Source organism: Myxine glutinosa, chromosome 2 (genome assembly GCF_964187855.1).
Source record: "Myxine glutinosa chromosome 2, kmMyxGlut1.1, whole genome shotgun sequence".
Taxonomy (NCBI): Eukaryota; Metazoa; Chordata; class Myxini; order Myxiniformes; family Myxinidae; genus Myxine; species Myxine glutinosa.
The window spans coordinates 141,371,577-141,399,151 of record NC_136262.1 but is presented as its reverse complement, the minus strand read 5'-3'; the positions used below and the strand labels follow the sequence as shown (position 1 = coordinate 141,399,151).

At 43.8% G+C, this 27,575-nt stretch overlaps 1 protein-coding gene across 1 annotated transcript in view; it reads left to right on the top strand.

The window, feature by feature from the left end:
- Positions 1-27,575, top strand: part of LOC137421197 (voltage-dependent N-type calcium channel subunit alpha-1B) — a 394,582-nt gene that overhangs the window by 43,080 nt on the left and 323,927 nt on the right. The gene's annotated exons all lie outside the window — the stretch shown is intronic.

Genomic DNA, 27,575 nt, shown 5'->3' with positions numbered 1-27,575 from the left:
TGCTCCCGGCGGTTTCTCTTTTAAAGTTGAACCGGTCCTCTCAAACTTCTGAACCCATACCTTGATAGCACGAACAGACGGCACATGTCCATGACGTTGAACATTGAAATGGAGTTTGAATTGACGTTGTGCAGCAGTTGCACAATCATTATTCTTGTAAAAAGCTTTGATAGCGAAAGCGCGTACTTCACCCGACCAGTTCCACATGGTCACTCAAGTGTTCTGCCTGCAAAAAATAAAACTAAATCAGTAAAAAACAAGAATAATAAAAATGCATGTTATGTACTTCAATATCATGAATGAATGAATGAATGAATGATCGTTTTAAGGCCATTTTTCCCCGCTAGAGTGGGGGTTAGCCTTGCGGACCCCATGACAATCATGGTTCCCTTTTTGAGGCAATGTTTTTTTATGGCCGGATGCCCTTCCTGACGCCAACCCTTGGTCACGCTCTTACGATGCACAGGGATACCGTGTACCTATTCTAAATCGGGGTACACACCGTGATCATTCATCCCAGCAAGCTGGTACTCAATTTGCCGACCTCGGAAGGATGACAGGCTGAGTTAACCCCCCTGGCGTTAATTCAGCAATCGACCGGGATTCGAACCCAGGATCCCAAGCCGGCACCCTAACCGCTAAGCCAACAGCAGGCTAAATTGGAACCTTATTTCCAATAAAAGCTAAATATTAGCTAAGCTAACTTTACTTCAATATCATGAATGAATTTATTTTGAAATACTATTTTTTATTTCCTTCACACGAATTTCAAAAATGACCATATTTCTGGCTCACCCTGTATAATCCCCTTGTGGCTGCATTTCCTTGTGCATTTCCTCGTAAAATAATTGAAACTGTGTGAAATAAACTATGGACTAACATTTAAGAAATGTTTCAGTCATATCTATATAAGCCATGGCTATGAGGCACAGAACCGCAATTCAGGAATTTGACGTGCAACACGTCATGTTACAATTATCTATCTCAAACAAAATATCTGTCCCCAGTGACGGGAAAAGTTTAAGTTAATATATCAACTTTAATTATTTCATTGACTTTAAAAAGGTTAATTGTGTTGCTCTCTTGGTTTCACTCGGAGCCAAAACTGAGCTACACTACATGGCCAAATGTATGCGGACACCCCTTCTAATCAGTGGATTCGGCTGTTTCAGTCGCACCCATTGCTGACAGGTATATATAATCAAGCACACAGCCATGCAATCTCCATAGACAAACATTGGCAATAAAATGGGCTGTACTGAAGAGCTCAGTGACTTTCAACGTGACACCGTCATAGGATGCCACCTTTCCAACAAGTCAGTTCGTCAAATTTCTGCCCTACTAGAGCTGCCCCGGTCAACTGTAAGTTCTGTTATTGTGAAGTGGAAACGTTTAGGAGCAACAACAGCTCAGCCGCGATGTGGTAGGCCACACAAGCTCACAGAATGGGACCGCCGAGTGCTGAAGCATGTAGCGCGTAAAAATCGTCTGTCCTCGGTTGCAACATTCACTACCGAGTTCCAAACTGCCTCTGGAAGCAACGTCAGCACAACAACTGTTCGTCTGGAGCTTCATCAAATGAGTTTCCATGGCCGAGCAGCGGCACACCTGTCTCAAAAAGCCTAAGATCACCTGTCTCAAAAACCACACGAACGTGAATCAAAATAATAGATTTAATTTTAAAGGGGGTGAGGGACACAATGGGCAAATAATTATGATTACTGAGCATGAGGAGGCAGAAATAAAACACGATGGCCTGCTTATCCAAAACAAATATCATGGCAACGACTTAATTATGCTTTAGTTCACAGAGTCACACAGAAACACAAGAAGATCGGGGGGAGGGAGGGAAGGGGGGCGAGAGATATATTGTGAGGCAGAGGAGTTTGGCCCTCTGCAGCATTGTGTTTGGTGTGGAGGAGGCTGTGCAACGTACCGGGACTGCGCTCCTGACATGCTCCCGATTTCAACACCACCAGCTCGTTCGTGACTCGGACGTGCTTGGACTCCTGAGCTCTCCCCTGCCCCCACGATGGCCGCTATTCCCATAATTCATGGACTCAAAAGCTCGAGACTGCTCCATAGTGATGAAACTTTCCCCCCATGGCCATGTTTTTTTTTGCTCTGAGGCATGACATCACTGCCGCTACTTTACTGACCACTGCTATCAGCCACATAGAGTCCCTCCCTGATGCCACGGCCAATGCCCCTGCCTTTAAAGATGCCATTACCTCTAAGCATGTCGCGCATACTTAAATATAAGGGATGTTAAAAGAAAGTGAGATCATACGAATAGAGAGAGAAAAATATGGAGGTCTGGCAGGAAAACAAGCATCTATCTGTATACCTGACATTGCTAATTGGGGTAACTACAGGATGAGTTATTCTAACACTACCATAGTTATGAAATAACTGACCCATTAATCCCGTTACCCCCTCAAGCCATTTTTGTGTATGTGTGCAACTGCACACAGCACTGAACGTATCAATAGATTAAAATAACTCGTCAGACATATACTGGCACAGGGAGCTACAGTTGGCAGATTAAAACAAGTTTTCTTTGAGATCATAAAACAACACCAACTAGAATGAGTAAAATACAATATGAATAGTGAAAATATTATTAACGATATATATATATATATATATATATATATATATATATATATATATATATATTATATATATATATATATATATATATATATATATATATATATATATATATATATATATATATATATATATATATATATATACAGTATATATATATATATATTGTTACGGATCTCAACGTCAGCCCCTTTTCCCCTTACCAAGGGGGGATTAATCCCCTTGTCTGCGACTGACCGACGTGAGTCCTGGGGGTCCCAACGCTCCTTCCGGTCAGGAGCAGCCAGGGTATTTGGTCAACGAAAAGTCCCAAGGACCTGAGTGCCACTCCTGACCGCGAAGCAGGGGAGGGACTCCCGCTCGAACCACGGTTTTAGATGTTCTAATTGCCGAGCGGTTTTAGCAACCCGGAGTTCGAGCTATTAACAGTCACTAACCCGATTCCGAAGCGTTGGCCGAAATCGCCCCACAGGTACTCAATGGGGGAAATCACAAAGATGATCGGATGTGGAAGAAGAAGCCAAAGTAAGGAGGAACAGGAATTTATTAACCAATTATGTACACAATCAAAGAAACCAAGGGAGAAGGAAAGATACGAAAATAATTACAGAAGGAGAAGAAGACACAGTGCAATTCTAGCTTATCTACAGGCTTAGCTTATTCCCAGGACAGAACAAACAAGACAAACTCACGTACACGAATGGATGGAATGGCAGGGGTGGATGGCTGGACGGATGAGAAGGTGGGACCACAGGACTGGAAGGATGCGGGTCCGGTCCGTGTAAAGGGCAAGGCTCGAGGTGAGCGGCCGCCGACCCTCCGCAATCTCGTTTGCACGGCGGCGTTGCTTCGCAGCAGCGGGTCGAAACTGCGCGTCAAAGCTCAACTCCTCAACTGAACTCCAACTGAACTGCGGTCCACTGAACTCTCTGCTCCTCCTCAACTGAACTGCTCCGTCCGTCCTCCTCAACTGAACTGCTCAGTGCGTCCTCCTCACTGATCTCCTCAAGCAGGCCCGTGGCGATCCAACCGTCGGCCTTTTGGAAAACGGTCATCGGTGAGCTCGCCTCGGCCTTGATTGGTCGCGAGGACTCACCGATCCGGGCCCCTTGATGAGGCGTTGGCAAAACCACACCTTGTTCCTGGCGCTTGGCTGACTCCTCCCCCTGATGACGATGGGCGGGCAAACCTTTCTTCCCCGAGTTAGAGCACATGGCATGGCGGCGAATGCAGTTGGCAATAATGCAGTTTTGGGGAATGCGGTTGGAAATGGAGGCTTTGGGGAATTTGAAAAGGGGATCTATCTTATTTCATTTGGTGCAATGCAATGTCAACTAGTGGAAAACAGAGCCTTAACTAATACACATAATAAAGAAATAACTATAGAGAGGTTCTATGATTGGCTATGTGCTTGTACATGGACTAGCTAAAGGGACGACCGTTGACCTTTACAATTAATGGAGGTATTTACAAGGAATTACTACATTATTTACAGAGGGTGATATTTACAAACAATTACAGGATTCTCAAATCCGCAACAATATATATATACAGTGATCCCTCGTTTATCACGGGGGTTACGTTCCAGAACCCCCCGCGATAGACGAAAATCCGCGAAGTAGCGACCATATTTTTATTTTATTATTTATATATATTTTAAAGCTTTATGACCCTCCCCACACTCCTCTTAACCTTTCCCACACTCTTATTAACCTTTCCCATACTCTTATAAACACTTCCTATACTCTTAAACACTTTTTACACTCTTAAACATACGTAATTTTAACAACATATAAAATTCTAATGGGTACTCACCATTGAAGATACTGTAGCGACCCATGGGTTCCCCAAGCAAGACCAGCATCAGAATCTCCTTGCTCCAGCCGGTGACGTCACCGGCGGGGATCCGCGGCGCAAGAGTGGCTGGTCACGTGACCACCAAAGCGTGTGGCGCGTGCGGTTATAATCAGCTACACCTGTTGATCACGTGACCACCGAAGCACTCCACACTTGAGAGGCGTGGCTTTCGGTTTCGGTTCCTGGTTGTGCTTTATAATGCAGCCCGATAAACGGGCTTTTCAGTGTTCCCGAGTTGGTTTTGAGAATAAATATCTTCTCGGATGAGTTTGTGTCTTGCCCGTCATTTCGTCCGTATCAAGCAAGAGCCCCGGCTCTTCAATACTACAACTTGCGTGATGAAGATGATGATGAATTAGCTGTGCAGTACTGATGACGATGACAATGAAGGTGATGACGATGATGAATGTACTGCACAGCCAGAAAGAGCATTACAGTTACCAATTACGTGGGTAACGAGCGCAAGTGGAAGCTGCCGCATCTGCGTTTTCCATACGCACGACTCTTTGTCTCTCCTTCTACTGTACACTATGTACAGTATTTTATTTCTTGTAATATGTTTTAATAACTGTATTTTTCTTATTTTTTTACGTTTTTTAATTTTTTAGGCTAGAAAATGCTTATTTTACCACAAAAATATTTAAAATAATAGTATATAAAAATACATTTATACCGCAAAATCCCGCGATATAGCGAAAAATCCGCGATATAATTTTACATATACTAGCGAGAAAAACCCGCGATGTACCGAAGCCGCGAAATGTGAACCGCGATATAGCGAGGGATGACTGTATATATATACAGTATATATATGCAGTAAATATATATATATATATATATATATATATATATATATATATATATACAGTATATATATGCAGTAAATATATATATATATATATATATATATTTACTACATATATATATATATATATATATATATATATATATATATATATATATATTTACTACATATATATATATATATATATATATATATATATATATATATATATATATATATATGTATTTACTACATATATATATATATATATATATTTACTACATATATATATATATATATATATATATATATATATATATATATATTGTTACGTGCTCCTCCCAAAACCCCCTGGACACGGTGTACCTCCGAGCCCCGAGAGGAGTCACGGCAGAAAGATGTGTTATTCTGTGTCAAAGATCAATGGTGAAACCACACCAATTGCTACCAACAAACAAATATTGTATTAAGGTCACACAAGAATAACAACACAAAAACAATAGTAATCAATAATTGTACAACCAATACAGTCACGTGAAAAAGTAAGTACACCCCATGTAAAGTTTTGACTTTTTCAACTTATTTCAACATACAGCTATTTGATCTTCATTTCAACAATATTGATAGATAAAGGTGATATGATATAACAAATATCATGAAACATTTGCATTTTGTAGTCCATTGTATAATCTAAATAAACATAAATGCAAATTTCGCATGTGGAAAAAGTAAGTACACCCTTGGCTCTCATAGGTGGTATTTCCTCCCTTTGGCAGAAACAACATCAAGTAGGCGTTTCTTATAACTGTCTACCAGTCTCTGACATTGACTGGGAGAATTTTTTCCCACTCCTCCATGCATAATTCTTTCAGCTGTGCGATGTTTGAGGGGTTTCTTGTATGCACAGCTCGTTTCAAATCCCCCCACAACATCTCGATGGGACTTAGATCCGGGCTTTGACTTGGCCATTCCAGAACCCTCCATTTATTTCTTTTCAGCCATTCCTTGGTGGATTTACTGGTATGTTTAGGGTCATTGTCATGTTGCAAAGTCCACGTTCGGTTGAGCTTCAACTTTCCGACAGATGGCCTCACATTATCCTCAAGCATCCTTTGGTACAATGAAGAATTCATAGTGGATTCTATGATGGTGAGCTGCCCAGGCCCTGATGCAGCAAAGCTGCCCCAAACCATAATATTTCCACCACCATGCTTTACAGTTGGTATCAGGTTCTTGTGGTCAAATGCTGTCTTTGGTTTTCGCCAAACATGTCTTCTGGTACAGTGGCCAAATAGCTCGACCTTTGACTCATCTGTCCAGAGCACATTGTTCCAGAAGTGCTGGTCTTTGCCGAGGTGTTCATTGACAAACTTTAGTCTTGCCCTGATATTCTTTCTGGACAGCAAAGGTTTCCTCCTGGCACACCTCCCATGTAGATCAAATTTGTGCAGCCTCTTTCTAATGGTAGACTCTTGCACTTCGACATCAACAGTGGCAAGAGCTACCTGTAGGTCCCGTGATGACATTCTGGAGTTTTGAGAGACTTCTTGCAGCATCGTGCGGTCTGCTCTCGGGCCGAACTTGCTGCGGCGGCCTGGCCTGAACAAGTTGGCAGTTGTTTGGAATCTTCTCCACTTGTAGATGATCTTCCGGACAGTCGAATGATCGATTTCAAATTGTTTGGAGATCTTTTTAAATCCCTTCCCAGACTCATAGGCATCTATTACCTTCTTTCTGAAGGCCTCAGAGAGCTCTTTTGATCTCGGCATGGTGACGCCGCACACTTCAACAACAAAGAGCAAACCAAACGAAATGTCTGGGGTTTAACGAAGAGAGGTTCCTCCAAGATCCTCTCCAACGATGTTCTAATCATTTGCACCTGAGGTGGTGCACCTGATTCTAATTTTAGGTATTTGAAGTCGTGATAAATGTAGGGGTGTACTTACTTTTTCCACATGCAAAATTTGCATTGATGTTTATTTAAATTATACAATGGACTACAAAATGTAAATGTTTCATGATATTTGTTATATTATATCACCTTTATCTATCAATATTGTTGAAATGAAGATCAAATAGCTGTATGTTGAAATATGTTGAAAAAGTCAAAACTTTACATGGGGTGTACTTACTTTTTCACGTGACTGTATGTATTTCCTATGATGGTACCATCAGGTTTGTACAATATAACTCACTGTGCTCCAATGAGCGAAAAGAAGAACATTCCCCAATGTCTCTATTCCGGCATCAAGCCAACGTCGAACCGCTCCAGCGATTATCAGAATGATGTCTAATCGAGACCGGAATCCCGTTCGGATGACAGTCTCAGTCCCGCTGCCAAAGCTGCGTAAAGGCGCCCTCAAGGCGACTGGGAAATCACACCATCGGGTATGGACGTTCCACGGCTCCCACTCGGCGAACCGCAGATTTCCAACTCAAAAGCCACGTTGCACACACACACACCAGATTAACGTCTGAATGCGGTGAAAATGGTTTGAAGCGAAGTGAAAAACCTTGAGCGAAGCGCAAAGCGGGCGAGTCAAACTGGCCGACGGCCCGCTCTCGAGGCATAATGGCACTACGATGATTCTCGGAATCGACCGCAAAACCTGACATGCAGGTTGATCTGTCACAGCGATAACAACTCTGTCACAGGAATCCCTTTCCTGGGAAACCCAAAGTTCACTTGTGACTCTCTGTCATGTATGAAGTGCAAATAATCACCTTTGTATCCCTACACCGTGACCGCATGGTATCCCTACACCGTGACCGCATTGTATCACTACGCGCGAGCTCGGATGGTGCTGAGGTGAATCGGGCCTGTATCGGCAGAGTGAATAAACGTGTACGACAATTGATCGTAGTTTGTCGAGATACGTTACATGGCGACGAGGATGGGATTCATGGACTCAAATAATCCTCGGTTGCAACATTATTTCTTGAGTCTTGCGTCTCACGGGAGGCAAGACTTTTACGAAACTCGATCTCAAATCTGCCTATCTACAGCTCCGCTTCGACGAGAATTCGAAACAGTATCTTACCAGCAACACCCATCGTGGGTTGTACAGGTACCACCGACTCAGTTTTGGAGTGAAATCTGCACCTGGAATTTATCAGCGTGTCATGGACAGTTTGTTTGCCGCCGAACACAACGTCGTTTGTTACCAGGATGATATTCTGGTTACTGGTCGTACGGATGCGGAACATCTACAAAACCTGGAGAGAGTTCTGAAGAAGATTTCGGACTCCGGCCTACGTTTGCGTCGAGACAAGTGCAAGTTTATGGTGCCATCAGTCACGTACCTGGGTCATACGATTGATGCCGAGGGTCTACACCCGACAGATGAGAAAGTCCGAGCTATCAAGGATGCTCCTGCTCCACGAGACGTGACCGAATTGAAGTCATACCTCGGTTTGCTTCAGTTCTATCGTCGTTACATCCTGAATGTGACCGACGTTTTGGGCCCCCTTTATCGGCTTTTGAGGAAAGGAGTCTCCTGGAGCTGGGGGTCGGCTGAACAATCAGCATTCCAGACCTCTAAGGATCTGCTCAAATCGTCCAATGTTCTCGTTCATTTTGATCCAGAGAAGGATCTTGTGCTGACATGCGATGCCTGTCAGTATGGAGTGGGGAGTGTATTATCACACGTGATGCCTGATGGTACGGAAAGACCTGTTGCATTTGCATCCAGAACGTTGTCCCCGGCAGAGAAGAACTATTCCCAACTTGACAAGGAAGGATTGGGAATCGTTTTCGGCGTCAGCAAATTTCGCCAGTACCTTCTTGGACATCATTTCACGATTCGCACTGATCACAAGCCGCTGATCAGTCTGTTTGGTCCAACTAAGGCGACATCTGACACACTACCACCCAGGATGATCCGCTGGTCCCTGTTTCTCGCTGCTTATGACTACACCATACGTTATAAGCCCGGTTCGTCTATCACAAATGCAGATGCCATGAGTCGGTTACCCCTTCCAGAATCCGTTGATGATTCGCCTACACCAGGATCCATTATCGCACTGATGGATCATCTGGAAGATTGTGCTGTCGATTCCGGCCAGATCCGCACTCATACTCGACGAGACCCCGTTCTGTCCAGAACTGTCCAGGCTGTACAGCTTGGATGGCATTTGCTACCTGAGGGTGACCCAGCTTTTGCGGCTTTTAAAGCACGTAAAAACGAACTCAGCGTGGAAAATGGTTGCCTACTCTGGGGATGTCGTGTCGTGATCCCGAAAAATCTGCGTTCCAGGGTCATGGATGAAATCCATGACTGTCACCCCGGGATTGTGAAGATGAAGTCACTCGCCAGAAACTATGTGTGGTGGCCGAATCTTGATGCTGATATCGAACATCATGTTCGACATTGTTACCCCTGCCAGAGCACCCGGAATACACCTGCGAAAGCGCCACTGCATCCCTGGGAATGGCCCAGCGAACCGTGGCATCGCCTACATCTCGATTATGCCGGGCCTATTAACGGCAGCATGATTCTAATAATTACGGACGCGCACACAAAATGGATTGATGCCTATGTGACGCGTGGTACTACGTCAGCCATTGTCATCGAAAGACTCAGACGCCGTTTCGCCACTCATGGTCTGCCCAGGATGATCGTGAGTGATAACGGTTCGTGTTTTTCCAGTTCCGAGTTCGCCGAGTTCACACGTCGGAACGCCATCAAACATAGGTTTGTCAGCCCACATCACCAGGCTTCAAATGGCTTGGCCAAACGATCCGTGGGAATCATCAAATCCGGATTGCGGAAACTTCAGGAGGGAACCCTGGAAACAAAGCTTTCTCGTCTCCTGTTCAAATACCGCATCACGCCACAATCAACACCGGTGCAGCTCCGTCTGAGTTATTGATGAAACGACACGTGAGATCGACACTTGACAATCTCAAACCAGACATATCATCAAACGTTTATCAGAGCCAGCTTAATCAAAAGTTGGTGCACGATAAGACGTCCAACAGTCGATGTATCAACATTGGAGATCCAGTGTTTGCCCGAAATTTTGGTGCAGGTGCGACGTGGCTACCGGGGGACATCATCGAGAAGCCAGGTCCACTGTCCTGCGTGATTCGCCTGCAGGACGGCCGCGAAATTCGTCGACATCAGGACCACATAACCTACCGTCACTGTGAGTCGATAGAGCCTGCAGCATCGTCACAGTCAGGACAACGGTTCGACCCATCACTGCCGGAGATCGTCGTGGCCGCTCCAGCCGGCTCGGATGCCCCGAAAACCTCTGCGAACGCTACACCCTTCGTGGAGACCAAAGGAATCACCTTGGACTCTGTATCCACTGGTACACCGCGACCCAAAGGAATCACCTCGGACTCTGTATCCACTGGTACACCGCGACCCAAAGGAATCACCTCGGACTCTGTATCCACTGGTACACCGCGACGCTCAATGCGTGAGAGAAAAGCACCCGACCGGTTGAATCTTTGAAGATGTTTTTTTTTCACGGTGACACATGTTCTATTTTCACGTATTTTCATTATTCTCATAACCGTTTGCACACATATTTTCACATGTTTTGGACATGTTGCTTTTGAAATGTCAATTCTTGAAATCTAGCACGTATTGCTCTTGGTAATTTTGGACTTAAAGGGGAGGATGTCATGTATGAAGTGCAAATAATCACCGTTGTATCCCTACACCGTGACCGCATGGTATCCCTACACCGTGACGGCATTGTATCACTACGCGCGAGCTCGGATAGCGCTGAGGTGAATCGGGCCTGTATCGGCAGAGTGAATAAACGTGTACGACAATTGATCGTAGTTTGTCGAGATACGTTACACTCTCTTTCGCCAATCGTTCGCTCCAGACCTCGAAGCAGCGAGGCTTCTTCTCCGACTCACTCGCTCCGCCTTCTCTCCCTCTTCTTCCGCTTCGTCGTCGTCCGGTTCCGGTTTCATTTAAAACATTAACTTTTGTACCTTTTGAAAATAGTAATATCTATTTCCCTTAAACGACAACAATAATAGTACATGGAATAAAAAATGTTTACAGTGGATGAAAACCACAACAACGGAAGAGACGAATCTGTAACAATATATATATATATATATATATATATATATATATATATATATATATATATATATATATATATATATATATACATAAGTTCAAAACACACCAGGTCACAAGTGTGCCGCACTGACCGGGTCCTCAGTCGAGGTCCTCAGCATCATCCCGTTTCGGCCCTTCAACCTCAATACGGTCAGCTAAGGTGGGCCAGCAGGGACACATACACATCCACATGCAGCAACTACACCTGGATGCGTACATACCCCCATCCCCAGCCAGTGCGAACGCAGACTACAACAACAACACCTCCACATCCAGAATCCACAGCACCAAACAAACATGGTGGAACACGCAAACACCCACCTTTATACCCTTCACCACTCACCAACAAAACACACCAGATCATTCATACACACACATATACACACACATGCACACATCCACACACAACACCAACCAACCACCTACCCTTACAACATACACCACTCAACATACAAAAACACACACACACCCATGTAAAAACACACACGCTCCCCCACTCACTCACTCACTCACATACACAAAATAAGAAATAATAATAGTAACAAAAAAAAAAAAAAAAAAAACCATACAAAAAAGCCAACCAACCACCTACCCTTACCAACATGCACCACTCATGCAAACATGCAAAACCACACCCACTCATGCCCCACTCCTGCAACACACACACACACACACACACACACACACACCATTTCTATTCCATGACCTCAACCTACACCATTCGACTTGCCTCCATAAACTTCCTCCATATCCAAAGTGAGCCTTTCAAGGCAACTTGGGCCACCTTGTCGCACATCCTCCTTCTTTCTGTCCCACACACTCCAAGCCAAGCAAGAAATGCAGAAAAGGAATTGCCAATATACCCTCCACACCCCACCTCAAATGGCTGACACGAAACTCGCCAACCCTTCTCCCGGCATTCTGCCTCCAGCTCACTGTACTTTCCTCTCTTCCTCTTGTGCACCTTCTCCATGTTCTCTTCCCAAGGTACAGACAATTTCCTGAATATGACCTGTCTTGTTGCACCTGACCAAATGACAGTCAGGCTGCAACCTTGTCACACAGATCTCCTCTGGGAATACCAATTGTGGCTTTAGGTCTGCCACCACCTGCCAACCACAAGCATCTGACAGCCCTTTTGCTTTCCACCTCCTCCTTTTTCCACCTCTTACCACTTGGCCCTCTTTGACAAACCACACCTCTCCCCCATCAGCCTCCTTCTCCACTCTTCTCTCTCTCGACCTCAGCACCTCTTGTTGCACCATCTGCACCACCACCGCCAGCACCTGATCATGTCGCCACCTGTATTGTCCTGCTGCCAATGCTACTGAGCATTCACTCAGTGCATGCTGCACCATTCCCAAACCTCCACACCAATAACATATCTCCTCCTGCAACAACCCCCACAATCCCAAGTTTACTGGTGACGGAAGCACATCGTACATTGCCCGCAACAGGAAATTCAACAATATTGGCTCCATCCTCCAAATCTCTTGCCACTTCAATATCCTCACCCGCACACCTTCCCACCTTGCACCTTGCACCTTGCTGTGCCTGTCCGACTGCTTTCACATATCTCCCCCTCCTCTTCCTTTCTTCCCACCTCCCTCTCAACCATCTTCCTCCTCTCTTTCACACATACCTTTCCCACCGCTCATGCTTCATCCACCCCAAGCCATGCTTCCCGTGCTGTACCATCCCCATGACCTCCTCCTGTTGCAACCGCTCCTCCATCTTGTCCAACTCTGCTCCTGCATTCGACTTCCAACTTCCCTTCTTCTCTGGGAGAGCATTCTTTACCACTGCATCACTTGAATCCCGAAGCATCATGAACTCCCGCACCCTCACCACCTTAAACTCCTCGGTAATGATGTCAAGGGAAACTGGAGTTTTCCACCCTGACCATAAAAGGCAATGTTCGTCAAACAGCGTGGCACTCCCAACCACCTCCTCACAAACCCGCACACCACAACCTCCATCCTCTCTACATGCCCAATCGCAATATCATACATCATCAATGGCCAGAATACTCGTGGCATCAATTCAAACTTCAAACACCATACCTTCAACTTACCTGGCAAACCACATCCATCAATCCTCTTCAAACCTCTCGAAAGCTTGTTTCTGACCTCCACTCTTCCCACATCATTCAACTCCACTGTATACCATCTTCCCAAACTCTTCACAGGGGCCTCCACCAATGATGGAACCACCTCCCCTCCCAGCTCAAACCTGTGCATGTCATCCACCACTCCTCATCTCACTACCACACTCCTCGACTTTCTTGCTTTAAATCCCATTCTTGCCCACCGCATCAACCTTTCCAGTCGTCACAGTACCTCTACTGCTGCATCAGCGGATTGTTGGACAACTTTCAGGTCATCCATGATTGCAAACATTGCTGGCAACCTCTGACCAGGGGCTAGCTCCACTTCTTTCCCATGTCCACTCACCGCACATATTAACAACTCCATAACCAGCACAAACAAAAAAGGGGAGATGGTACAGCCCATCGGGATCCCCACTTCCAACTTCGGCCACTGTTACATAGGAATGTGTCGCAAACTGCATCCAAAACTGATCATAATATGCCATCAAAAAATCCCTAAATCTCCGTGGCACCCAAAAGAAATCCATGGCATACCTGATCAAGGCATGCGGCACTGACCCATATGCATTCTCCAAATCCAGCTATACCACCACCACATCCTTCCTTTGCCTCTTTGCCTCCTGTAACACTTGCCAGACCATTGCCGAATGTTCAACGGATCCTGGTGATCCTGGTATTCCTGCCTTCTGCACAGAACCATCCACAAAACCATTCTCTCTGATGAAGCCTGAGAGACACTCATCAATATCTTCCCATCTACATCGAGCAATGATATTGGTCTAAACTGCTCCAGTGTCACAGCCTCCTCCTGCTTTGGAATATAAACTCCTTCCGCCCTAGTCCATTGACTAGGCGCCACTCCTTGCCTCCATACCACCTTCAGAGCCTTCCATAGATACTGCCTTATGCCTTCACAACTCCTAAACACCTTGTATGGCACTCCACTGGTCCTGGAGCCGATGCCGCCCGTGCCTTCCTCAAAACTGCCTCAATCTCAGACGTCTTTGGCTCTGACAAATCAAATGGAACACCTGGCTCTGTCGGTCTCACCAATCCTTCAATGTCCTCCACCACGTCGTTCCTCCTTGTGTCTGCATACGTGACACGCAGGTGACCTTCCAACTCTTCCTTTGGTACCTTCAGTGCACCAAATCGAGACGGCTCCAACAGATCCTTCATAAACTGAAAAGGCTTCTCAAAGAACCTCTTTCTCTTCCTCTGCCTCTCCTTTCTTCGCCTCTTCATCCTTTCCACTCTCTTCAACTTCACCAACCTCATCCTCACATGCTTCATCAACACCTCAAGCCCATTCCTCTCCCCTTCCACTGCCCTCTTCCATTCAAGCTCCTCAACTCCATTCTCAACTCATGGATCTCCCTCTGCCTCCTGCTCAAAGATGCCTCCTTCTCACCCCCCTCTACACACTCTTTCACTCCAAACGTGACACATGCATAGTGCATACTCAAACACAATATCATTCATCTTTCTCAATATATCTTCCACCCTTTCTTTCAACCTATGAAGCGCCCCACACATCACTCCATCCATTCTCTCCCATACTTCCCTTTCTCCCATACCTGGCCATTTCACTCTCCTCCTCACATCCTTTCCCTGCTGAAATACAACCCCAGGACATACAACACTGTGGCTTGCTTCCTGGTTGTTTCTCCCGGCCGTCCTACGTGTCCCCTTTTCAAACGTGTCCTTTATATATTTATATGTATACAGTCACGTGAAAAAGTAAGTACACCCCATGTAAAGTTTTGACTTTTTCAACATATTTCAACATACAGCTATTTGATCTTCATTTCAACAATATTGACAGATAAAGGTGATATAATATGACAAATATCATGAAACATTTACATTTTGTAGTCCATTGTATAATTTAAATAAACATAAATGCAAATTTCGCATGTGGAAAAAGTAAGTACACCCCTACATTTATCACTACTTCAAATACCTAAAATTAGAATCAGGTGCACCAGCTCAGGTGCAAATGATTAGAACATCGTTAGAGAGGAACTTGGAGGAAACTGTCTTATTTAAACCTCAGACATTTAGTTTGGTTTGCTCTTTGTTGTTGAAGTGTGCAGTGTCACCATACCGAGATCAAAAGAGCTCTCTGAGGCCTTCAGAAAGAAGGTTATGGGTGCCTACGAGTCTTGGAAGGGATTTAAAAAGATCTCCAAACAATATGAAATCAATCATTCGACTGTCCGGAAGATCATCTCCAAGTGGAGAAGATCCCAAACAACTGCCAACTTGTTCAGGCCAGGCCGCCTCGGCAAGTTCAGCCCGAGAGCAGACCGCAAGATGCTGAAAGAAGTCTCTAAGAACCCCAGAATGTCATCACGGGACCGACAGGTAGCTCTTGCCACTGTTGATGTCAAAGTGCACCAGTCTACCATTAGAAAGACGCTGCACAAATTTGATCTGCATGGGAGGTGTGCCAGGAGGAAACCTTTGCTGCCCAGAAAGAACATCAGGGCAAGACTAAAGTTTGCCAATGAACACCTAGGCAAAAACCAGCACTTCTGGAACAATGTGCTCTGGACAGATGAGTCAAAGGTAGAGCTATTTGGCCACAGTACCAGAAGACATGTTTGGCGAAAACCAAAGACAGCATTTGACCACAAGAACCTGATACCAACTATAAAGCATGGTGGTGGAAATATTATGGTTTGGGGCAGCTTTGCTGCATCAAGGCCTGGGCAGCTCACCATCATAGAATCCACTATGAATTCTTCATTGTACCAGAGGGTGTTGAAGATAATGTGAGGCCATCTGTCGGAAAGTTGAAGCTCAACCGAAGGTGGACCTTGCAACATGACAATGACTCTAAACATACCAGTAAATCCACCAAGGAATGGCTGAAAATAAAGAAATGGAGGGTTCTGGAATGGCCAAGTCAAAGCCCGGATCTAAATCCCATCGAGATGTTGTGGGGGGATTTGAAACGAGCTGTGCATGCAAGAAGCCCCTTAAACATCGCACAGCTGAAAGAATTCTGCATGGAGGAGTGGGCAAAAATTTCTCCCAGACGATGTCAGAGACTGGTAGACAGTTATAAGAAATGCCTACTTGAGGTTGTTTCTGCCAAAGGGGGCAATACCACCTTTTAGACCCAAGGGTGTACTTACTTTTTCCACATGTGAAATTTGCATTTATGTTTCGTTAAATTATACAATGGACTCCAAAATGTAAATGTTTCATGATATTTGTTATATTATATCACCTTTATCTGTCAATATTGTTGAAATGAAGATCAAATAGCTGTATGTTGAAATATGTTGAAAAAGTCAAAACTTTACATGGGGTGTACTTACTTTTTCACGTGACTGTATATGTTCATTTTGCTGTCGCTAATAGCGCACATGAGTGATGCAGTAATTGTGGGTGCGATATTTCAGTCAGGTGTGAGTCATTTGTTGACCACTTGATACCTGATTTTGCCATGCGTGGCACTAGTAATTGTGTTCTGAAGATGTCGCCTTTGGACTCCATACTACCTCGGACTTTAGGAAGGAATTGTTAGAATATTCTGCAGCGCACTGATGGGTGTAGCCAATAAGCCTTTGTGCCTAATATGTAACATCATTGCCAAGCTGAAATGCATGATCCTAAATGGTAATAAATCGGGTGTGGTATACTGTTTCACATACAAATACGGACAAATACCATGGTGGTGAAACTGAAAGAATTTACAAACAAATGCCAGATGAACATGATATATAGAGCATTTCTGCTTAGCAAGGTGACATAGTCAGCCATAGCATGCCATTTTGTGAAGTCAAGCCACAAATTTGACCTGGAAGCAACCCATGTGCTGAACACCATACCTCACCTGCCTATATGTCTTGGTTCACCGCATTGAACATAGACATGTAGGCGGGTGAGGTCATGCCCCATCCAAATTTGTGTATTTAAGTCTATGTACATTTAATCTCTTTCCATCCTTGGGGAAAAACAACTCAAGGTGAAGATAGTTTAAATCAGCTGATGACGTTATCACAGTAATGTCCACTTTGCTGAGAATACACATTGGATGACTTCTGTGATGGAATCAAGAAGCTGTTGGATCGACAGTCAGTTTCTTGGCAAAATTGAAGAATATATTTTGCATTGTATATTTTAGTTGTCCATATTACAAATCCCCTACCGGTTTCACCGAAGGGAACTAGAGGTTTGCTCTCTGTCTGTTTGTCCCGTCCTACTTTTTTTCCTTTTTTTTGTATACAAGATCGAGGCTCGTGTAAGAGCTAACATCAATCACAAAAAAAAAAACGGACACACAAAACATAAAATAGAGAGAGAAGGAAGCACACAAGTACAACAGCAGAGAACAGGGACATCGGAAGATCTGTGGGAGGGAGAGGGCTTGGGGGGAGGAGGCATGGGAAGGTGGGGGGGGGGGGGGGGTGGAGGGGAGGTGGGAGAGGTATAAAACACCTGGACTCTGCTAGAACTTTCAGGACAGAAGTTGGTATTTCAATTAAAAGTGTATCTGGGGTGAATTAATGGGGGTAGAAGAGATCATGGTGTTGGATGGGGGAAGATAAGAGATGGTGGTGAACAGCTGCTTTAACGAACTGGAGGAAGGAGTGGGATTGAAGGGAGTGATGGAGTTTGTTCCAGAGACAGGAGAAAAGAGGAATGAAAGAGTGAAGGTGAGCAGAGAGTCTTGATTTTGGCAATTTCACCATAAGAGGGTTGCAGGCAGATCTTGTGTGACATGTAGGAATATTTGGGGGACAGAGCCCAGAGAGAACTGGGGGAGCAAGGCCGGATAGGAGTGGGTAGAAGACAGAAAGACCACCAACCTGCCTGCGGTGAGTAAGTGAAAGACCCTCGGAGTTAGCTTCATCGTGGGAGATTCCAATGATTCTGAAAGCTTTGGTTTCAACAGCGTGAAGCCGAGCTAGGTGTGAGGCAGGAGCACCGGCCCAGAGGGGAGAACAGTTGGAAAAGAGGGGAGAACAGTTGGAAAAGAGGGGAGAACAGTTGGAAAAGAGGGGAGAACAGTTGGAAAAGAGTGGAGAACAGTAGGAACAGAGGGGAGAACAGTTGGAAAAGAGGGGAGAACAGTAGGAACAGAGGAGAACAGTTGGAAAAGAGGGGAGAACACTTTTTCAGACTTTTTCCCATACCTTTTAACATATTCAACTGAAACTTGGTACATGGCCTTATTATGATAAGTTACAGAACAATTTCGAGTTTCAGGGCATTTCGTCAATTTTTCAGTTATGCAATTTTTAGTCTTATTAAATATCACATTTGCAAGAGAAATGTATTGCCAGGCAATTCTCACTCTTGTTTTGTCTGTCTCATTTGGCAATGGCATATAACCCTTGAAAAGCTCTCACATATCCCTTGATTAAAAGGGAGGGTTACTTCCTTGATCAGTGCTACTTTCTGCATTTTCAAAATTCTACAAAGATGTACACATCCATAAAAAAGAACAACCCTCAGTGGAGTGCGTACCTCCGCCAGGCTGAACAGTTTACGTTTTGTAGCCCACTGATAGGCCGGATCTTCATTCGTACCTTAACCAAAGTCTAATCTGCGTGATCTTGTCACCTACCCAACACTTCCGCCTAGTTTTGTGTGAATCCGTTCATAACTTTGAGATATCGTGCTTTATATCGTTTTTAGCCCCATCTCTAAATGGTGAAGAATCTCCTTAAAAATTGTCGTATTCGGATCCAGACTTTCACCATAATCTCATCAATTCGTCCTTGTCGCACACCCAACTGATCCGCCAAGTTTCGTCTGAATTCATCCACAACTTTTTGAAATATCGTGTTCACAGACAAACAAACATGGTGAAACAAAGTTTCGTGCAGCCTTCAAGTCATGATGTTTTTATTGATGGATCTTCCATATTCATTTCCATCTGTTAACTACTTTTGACATCCTTACCTGGCAACCTGTACGTTTACACTTCTTACACTATTATTTATGGTACTGGGACAGCAAGCAAATATGCATGTTTATTAATTCAGATCTTTATTGATATTACATGAAGGCCCTCACTTTACGTAAAGGCCGAATAGCAAAGCTAGGGGTGTAGTAGTGTTGTTGAAACTTTCACAATGATACACCATTTATAAAGCACATGATGCTTTGCAGTGTTGATGGAAGTATGCACATCCACATTGGGATGGTTCCTTTTCAAGTTTTGAAGTCCCAATACTTTTATATAATAAAATGTCATTATCAATGTACTGTACTTTTTACAGTCTCTTAGCAAGGGTTGCTTGGATGGTTTGCAAGTTGCCTTCTCAGCAGTCGGTTAAAGCAGGAAGTTGTAATTTGTTCAGGGTGCCGATACTTATAACTCGTCTATCTTCACAAAAGAAACCGAGAGGATATTTAATGTCCATCAAATGTGACCAACTCTGGCAGGTATCCCCCCAGATTAACGTCCTTCAGATGGATAACACAGATGTTGATGCATCGCTCGTTTATAGCTTGGTCAAAATTAGAACCCAAGTAATACACCTCGAAGGCCAGTGCACATACCTCGAGGCTACCTTACCAGACCATAATATAATGTACCTGTGCAAAACAAGATTAGGATTTAATCTTTACTCTTAAGCAAAGTACTTTTAGTATTGCATATGTTAATGTTTTTCATCGTGTAGTAGCATCAACAAAAATTCGTTATTCTCCTATATAGGTTCATTACATTGTTCAACTAGAACTGCACTCGGTAGAGCGCATATCTCTGCCAGGCTGAACAGTTTGTTTTGTATCCTAATGATAGGCCGGATCTGGAATCGGACCTGAACCAAAATCTAATCTGCTTGCTCTTGTCACCTAACCAACCCATTCACCTGGTGTTGTCATAACTCGTTCATAACATTCTGAAATATCATGTTATATATCGCTTTTTGCCTGATCTCTCAATGGTGAGAACAAACTTTAAAATTAAATAATTCTCGTTTCCAAGTCCATATTCAGATCTTCACCAAAATTGAACCAATTCTTCCTTGTCACACACCCAACCTCTCCACCAGGTTTCATCTGAATCCATCCAGAACTTTGAGATATCTGGCTATATATCAGTTTTAGCCCAATCTCTCAATGGTGAAGAATCACTTTAAAATGCCCAAATCCAGATCCAGAACCGGATCTTCACCAAATCCTAATTATTTTGTCCTTGTCACATACACTACCTCTCTGCCGAATTTCGTCTGAATCCGTCCACAACTTTTTGAAATACCATGTTCACAGACAGACAAACAAATGAAAAATCAGTCAGAGACCGAGGACTTGCCGGAATGTACTTTTTTATCGGCCATTTTGGACAAATATGGCGGCCGAACCATGTGACCAATGACGTCATCATTATTTGTTTTCTAAACTAATTTATTGCTTGATGATGCTCAAGAAATTTCATCTTGATCGGATGAAGTTTTGTACTTGTCGAATTATGATGTCATAATGGAGCACGCTATGACATTATCTTTTTTTTCTTTTTTTTTTTTTTGTGTATACAAGATCGAGACTCGTGAAAGAGCTAAACATTAATCACACAAAAAGTCAAACCGACACACAAAACACAAAAAATAAGGGGAGCGGCAGACAAGATGGGGAGAGAGGGGGAAGGACACAAACACAACATTTGAGAGCAGGGACATCGGGAGGACTTGGGGGGAGGTGGGAGAGGTATAAAACATATGAACACTGCAAGGACTGTGGGGTGAATTAGCGGGGGTAGTTTTAACATATTTAACATATTTTATTCCCCATGGAGAGTTCTTTACAATGAGCCATGTCTCAATTTTTTCTATTCAGCACTTTGAGATATAGAGGTGCAAAGTTTTTAGATTTTTCCAAGATGGCGGCCGAACCACGTGACCGATGACGTCAGAATTATTATTTTTTCTCCACCAGTTTATGCCGACATGGCACTCTAGAAATTACATCTTGATCGGAGGAAGTTTTGTACTTGTCGAATTATGGCGTCATAATGGAGGCACCAATGACATCATCATCAACATATTTTATTCCCTATGGAGAGTTCTTTACAATGAGCCATGTCTCAATTTTTTCTATTCAGCACTTTCGGAGATATAGAGGTGCAAAGTTTTTTGGTTTTTCCAAGATGGCGGCCGAACCACGTGACCGATGACGTCATCATTTTTTTTTTTCTCCACTAGTTTATGCCATCATGTCGCTCAAGAAATTGCATCTTGATTTGATTAAGTTTTGTACTTGTGGAATTATCAAATTATGACATCATAATGGAGGCATTGGGCCGAGAGAGTTAAAAATTGGGCACAGTCTATTCCAGGGCAAGACAAATATGTGTGTAAAGTTTGGCGATTCTACGTGCAACGGTGTAGACGTAGTGCTGCACACAGACAGACAAACAGACAAACCAACCGATCAACATACTTGCCGGAATCTTTTCTGGCAAGTACCAAAGGAAAAATCGGTCAGAGACCGAGGATATGCCTGAATGTACTTTAAAAAAAATTATCATTTTCTAAATTAAGTTATTCCTAGATTATGCTCAAGAAATTGTATCTTGATCGGATGAAGTTTTGTACTTGTCGAATTATGACGTCATATTGGAGGCCTTGGGCCCAGAGAGTTCAGAATTGGGCACAGTCTATTCCAGGGCAAGGCAAATATGTGTGTAAAGTATGGCGATGCTATGTGCAACGATGTAGACGTAGTGCTGCGCACAAACAGACAGACAGACAAACCAACCAACATACTTGCCGGAATCTATTCCAACAAGTAACAAATAAAAAATCACTCATGGAGCGACACTTGGCAAAAGAGAACAAAGAAGAATTGCACTCAGTACAGCATCCTTTTGACCTCAAAAATAATTAGCGGTTGAACACTGACCTCATATGCAAATCGTCTTCAAAGTTTAGGTTAATCAGTTTATGCCAATTTTAGAGATCTGGCCTATGTCGACCTTTTGGCCTAGGCTGACCTCAAAAATAGTTGGTGTTTGGTTTCAGTAAGCTGACATGAAAATCCTTTTCAAATTTAAAGTCAATCGGATGAAAATTGAGGATTTTAGAAGTTGGAAAGAGTGGTTGACCTTTGGCCCATGTTGACCTTATGACTTATGCTGATCTCAAAAATAGTTGGTGGTTGAATTCAGTTTGCTGATGTGTAAATCCCAGTCAAATTTCATGTGAATCGGATGAGAATTGAGGATTTTAGAAGTTTTAAATTTTTGTTGACCTTTGGCCTATGTTGACCCTTTGGCCTATGCTGATCTCAAAAATAGTTGGTGGTTCAATTGAGTTAGCTGATTTGTAAATCCCATTCAAATTGCAAGTGGGGATGAAAATTAAGCATTTTAGAAATTCGAAATTGTTGTTGACCTTTAACCTATGTTGACCTTTTGGCCTATGCTGATCTCAAAAATAGTTGGTGGTTGAATTCAGTTAGCTGAAATGAAAATTCTATTCAAATTTCAAGTCAATCAGATTAATATTGAGCATTTTAGAAATTTGAAAAAAAGTGGTTGACCTTTGGCCTGTGTTGACCTTTTGACCTTTTGACCTCAAAAATATATAGGATTTTGTCGGAACAAACTACCATTTGGTGAAGTTTCGTGAAGATCGGTTTTGAATTTGTGACCTGTAGGCAAGTATAAGTGAGCGGACAGACAAACACACAAACAAACAAACACACAAACCGGAGTGATCAACATACTTGCAAAAAAAAATAAAAAAATTGCCAAGTAACAAAGAAACAAACAGACAGACAGGAGTGAAAACATAACCTCCATCCAACTTCAGTGGCAGAGGTAAAAAGTTCCATTATTAGTAGTAGAGGTAGTAGTAGTATTGTAATTGTTACTATTGTGAAGGAAGCATTTACACTCTCTAATATAATTACAGTACTGTATTACAATTTTGTTCAAACGATCTTCATTGGTTTTTTTTTTTTGAACATGCTGATCGGACTCCACTGTTCAGGATGAATAGAGTTTTCTGGTCATTCTGTGTCTGTATTGACCGCTATTGATTGCAGTTAAGAGGTTTTTCTGGTGCATAATTTATTTTGTAAAATGTCAAACCAGTATACTACAACACAGTATGAAAGGGAAAAAAAAATCTTGAGAGAAGGCTAGAGTAATGTATAGTGAAGTGAGTGCATCTACATAGTGAAGTCCCTTCAATGTGCTGTATTTATAGTAACTTTTAATCGTGTGCCTCATATATATACAACTCGATCTTCTTTCCTCCATTGAAAAGGAAACCTCTATTAGATAAATTCTTCAGACAGCATATTCCCAGAGGTATTTTGAAGAACCAAATCTCAGATATGTCTCAGGAGGGATACTGATGCAAGTTGTACCCGCAGAAATACTAAACCAGCGTATTCCTGATGGCACATGGAGGCCATGAGCTCCTGTTATTTGAGGATAAAATACCTACATGTTTTCATAATGTAGTTGTATTGTATGTACAGTGGCCTGTAAAAGTATTCACCCTCTCAAAAGGTTTCATGTGTTAATGCCACCTGAGCCTATATATATATTATATATATATTGTTGCGGAACCCAACGTCGGTCTCGGATCCCTTTTGAGGGGGGATTAGTCCCCTCATTTGTGACTGACCGACGTGGTCTCTGAAGCTGCACCGCGACCTCCGGAAAGGCCGGTGCACAGCCCCGTTCGTACCGCGGACAGATGTTACTTGATTGCCGAGCGGTGTTTAGCAACCGCAGCACGAACTGTTACCAAGACTAACCCGATCCTGCAACGTTGGCCAAAATCGTGCCACAGGTGTCCAATGAGGGAAATCACAACGCCAACAGATGTAAGGGAAAGAAAGGCAAAGGTAGGAAGAACAAATATAATTTATTATTATTATTTACACATCAAAATAACCAAGGAGAAAGAAGGATAAGAAAATAACGTAGAAAGAGGGACGGACCAGAAGGACACAGTGAAACTCTAGCTTAACTAAACAGGCTTAACTTATACCCCATGACAAGACAAAAGACAGACTACAAGCACACTTACATGGGGGATGATGACAGGAATGGCAGGAGGTGGATGGCTGGAGGGAGAGGAAGGCACGGAGCTGGCTGGAGCTTGACCCCGCACGGGACGTCGGGCTGGACCTCGACGGCCACCGATGCCACCGATCCTGGTTCCCGCGGGGTAACGGGTCGGAGCTGCCTGGTGGAGCCAACGCTGCCTGGTGGAGTCAATGCTGCGTGGTACTGCTCCTGCTTGCTCTCAGGACTCTCTCTCAACTCTTGCTCTCAGGACTCTCTCTCAACTCTTGCTCTCAGGACTCTCTCTCAACTCTTGCTCTCAGGACTCTCTCTCAACTCTTGCTCTCAGGACTCTCTCCGTAGCTCATCTCCAGCGCATCTGGACTCATCTGAGGTGGGGGCGTCTCCCGCGGGTTATATATAGCCCCACCCTTGAACCTTTTCGAACCTCCCCGATCGCTCTTCCTCCGCCCTCTCAAGCCAAACCCCTCGTGCTTGGTTGGTCGGCAAGGGCTGGCTCACTCCTCCCCTCCATGACGAGGTGGAGACATGCCTTTCTTCTCCGAGCCGACCGCGTGCGTAATGGAGGTTTTGGGGCGACCCGAGCGAGCCCCAGCCAAAGGGCAGCAGTGGCGAATGCAGCAAACCGCCCAGTGCAGTTGGCAATTGACGAAAGGTGGGGAATCCATGGAGGTTCTGGGGAAATTGAAAGGGGATACTACCTTGTTTCACTTCGGTGCAATGCAGTATTAGTTAATGGACGACATAGCCTTAACCTAATACACACAATAAGGAAATAACTACCAACAAGGAGGAAATCTATGATTTGGCTACGTGATGGTATATGACCTAACTAAGGGACGCCCTTTGACCTTGATACACAACAACTGGAGGAAGGAGGGTGGTCTTTACAATTCATTACACAATAAAAAAACACAATTCTCATATCCACAACAATATATATATATATATATATATATATATATATATATATATATATATATATGATATATTGTTGTGGATTCAGGGGTCGGCGCTCCCTTTACCAAGGGGGGGGGGGGGTTAATCCCCTTGTCTTTTAAGCTGGCCGTTCCCCCAACCCTAGAAGTTATAACGCTCCTTCCCCCCGGGAGTAGCCAGGGTGATTGGTCAATAAAGTCCCAAATACCTGAGTGATACCCCTGGCCGTGAAGCAGGGAGATAACTCCTGCTCAGACTGCGGACAAGATGGAAATTGCCGAGCGGTTTAGCAATCCGTAGCCCGAGCCGTTAGCAAAAATACTAACCCGATTCTGAGCGGTTTTGAAATCGTGCCACCGGTACTCAATTGAGGAAAAGACGAAAGCGATCGAATGAGAGGAAATCAAAAGGTAAGAAAGAGCAAATATGATTTATTACTTACACTAATAAAAGAGGAAATGAAAGAAGGGCATGTACAATAAGAAGAAGAAGCAGACACAGGGCAACCTTATACAGTCTTAATTAGCACGCCTAGGACAATACAGACAGACTTACACGAAAGGGGAATAGCAGGAAGGAGGAGAAGGTCCAGGCAGATGGCAGGGGAGGAAGGTCCGGGCAGATGGTTCAGGCGTTGAGGTCTGGCTCCAGGTCCACGCTCCACTCCGGTCCACGCTTTGGTTCGCGGCGAAACCCGGCAGGCAGTGCGGTTAGTATTGTTGCGGTAGCGGACCGACTCTCTAACTGTCTCTCCCTCTCTCTCTGCTCTCGTCTCTTTGCTCTCTTCTCTCCCTCTTGAAGTAGTCCCACGCGAATGCTTTTATCACGCGCTCGCGTATCAAGCCGCATGCTTTTTAGGTCCGCCTACCAGTGAACACGCCTCGGCCCTGATTGGTCGCGAGGGTTCACCGGCTCCTCCCTTCGTGACACGTTGATGGGGCCATGCCTCGCTCCGACAACTCCTCCCCTTTTTCTCTGCTCTGACCGCATGCTTAATGGCGTTTGGAGCGAGCGCTGCGGCAGCGAAGGCTCAATGCAGCGAACGCTGCTGGCAAAGGCGCGCAATACAATTTGGAAGGAGGCAAGCCGCAAAATGAACGGGATTGAACAAGGGGCCTAGGTTATTTGATGAATGCAACGCAGAGTCAACCTATTGGAAACAGAGCATTACCTGAAACACATACTAATGAAATTACTGAAGCAGTTCCTATGGTGTCCTACGTGTTGCAATATGGACTAACTAGGGTGCGACCGTTGACCTTTACCAGATGGGGATATTTACAGGGAATTATTTACAAGGCTTATTATTTTACAAAGTGAAGGTTCTAAAAACCTCAACAATATATTATATATATATATATATATATATATATATATATATATATATACACACACACACACACACACACACACACACACACACACACACACACACACACACACACACACACACACACACACACACACACAGTCACGTGAAAAAGTAAAAACACCCCATGTAAAGTTTTGACTTTTTCAACATATTTCAACATACAGATATTTGATCTTCATTTCAACAATATTGATAGATAAAGGTGATATAATATAACAAATATCATGAAACATTTACATTTTGTAGTCCATTGCATAATTTAAATAAACATAAATGCAAATTTTGCATGTGGAAAAAGTAAGTACACCCTTGGCTCTAATAGGTGGCATTGCCCCCTTTGGCAGAAACAACCTCAATCAAGTAGGTGTTTCTTATCACTGTCTCCCAGTCTTTGACATCGACTGGGAGAAATTTTTGCCCACTCCTCCATGATGCAGAATTCTTTCAGCTGTGCAATGTTTGAGGTTTTTTTTTGCATGCACAGCTCGTTTCAAATCCCCCCACAACATCTCGATGGGATTTAGATACGGGCTTTGACTTGGCCATTCCAGAACTCTCCATTTCTTTATTTTCAGCCATTCCTTGGTGGATTTACTGGTATGTTTCGGGTCATTGTCATGTTGCAAGGGCCACCTTCAGTTGAGCTTCAACTTTCCGACAGATGGCCTCACATTATCCTCAAGCACCCTCTGGTACAATGAAGAATTCATAGTGGATTCTATGATGGTGAGCTGCCCAGGCCCTGATGCAGCAAAGCTGCCCCAAACTATAATATTTCCACCACCATGCTTTACAGT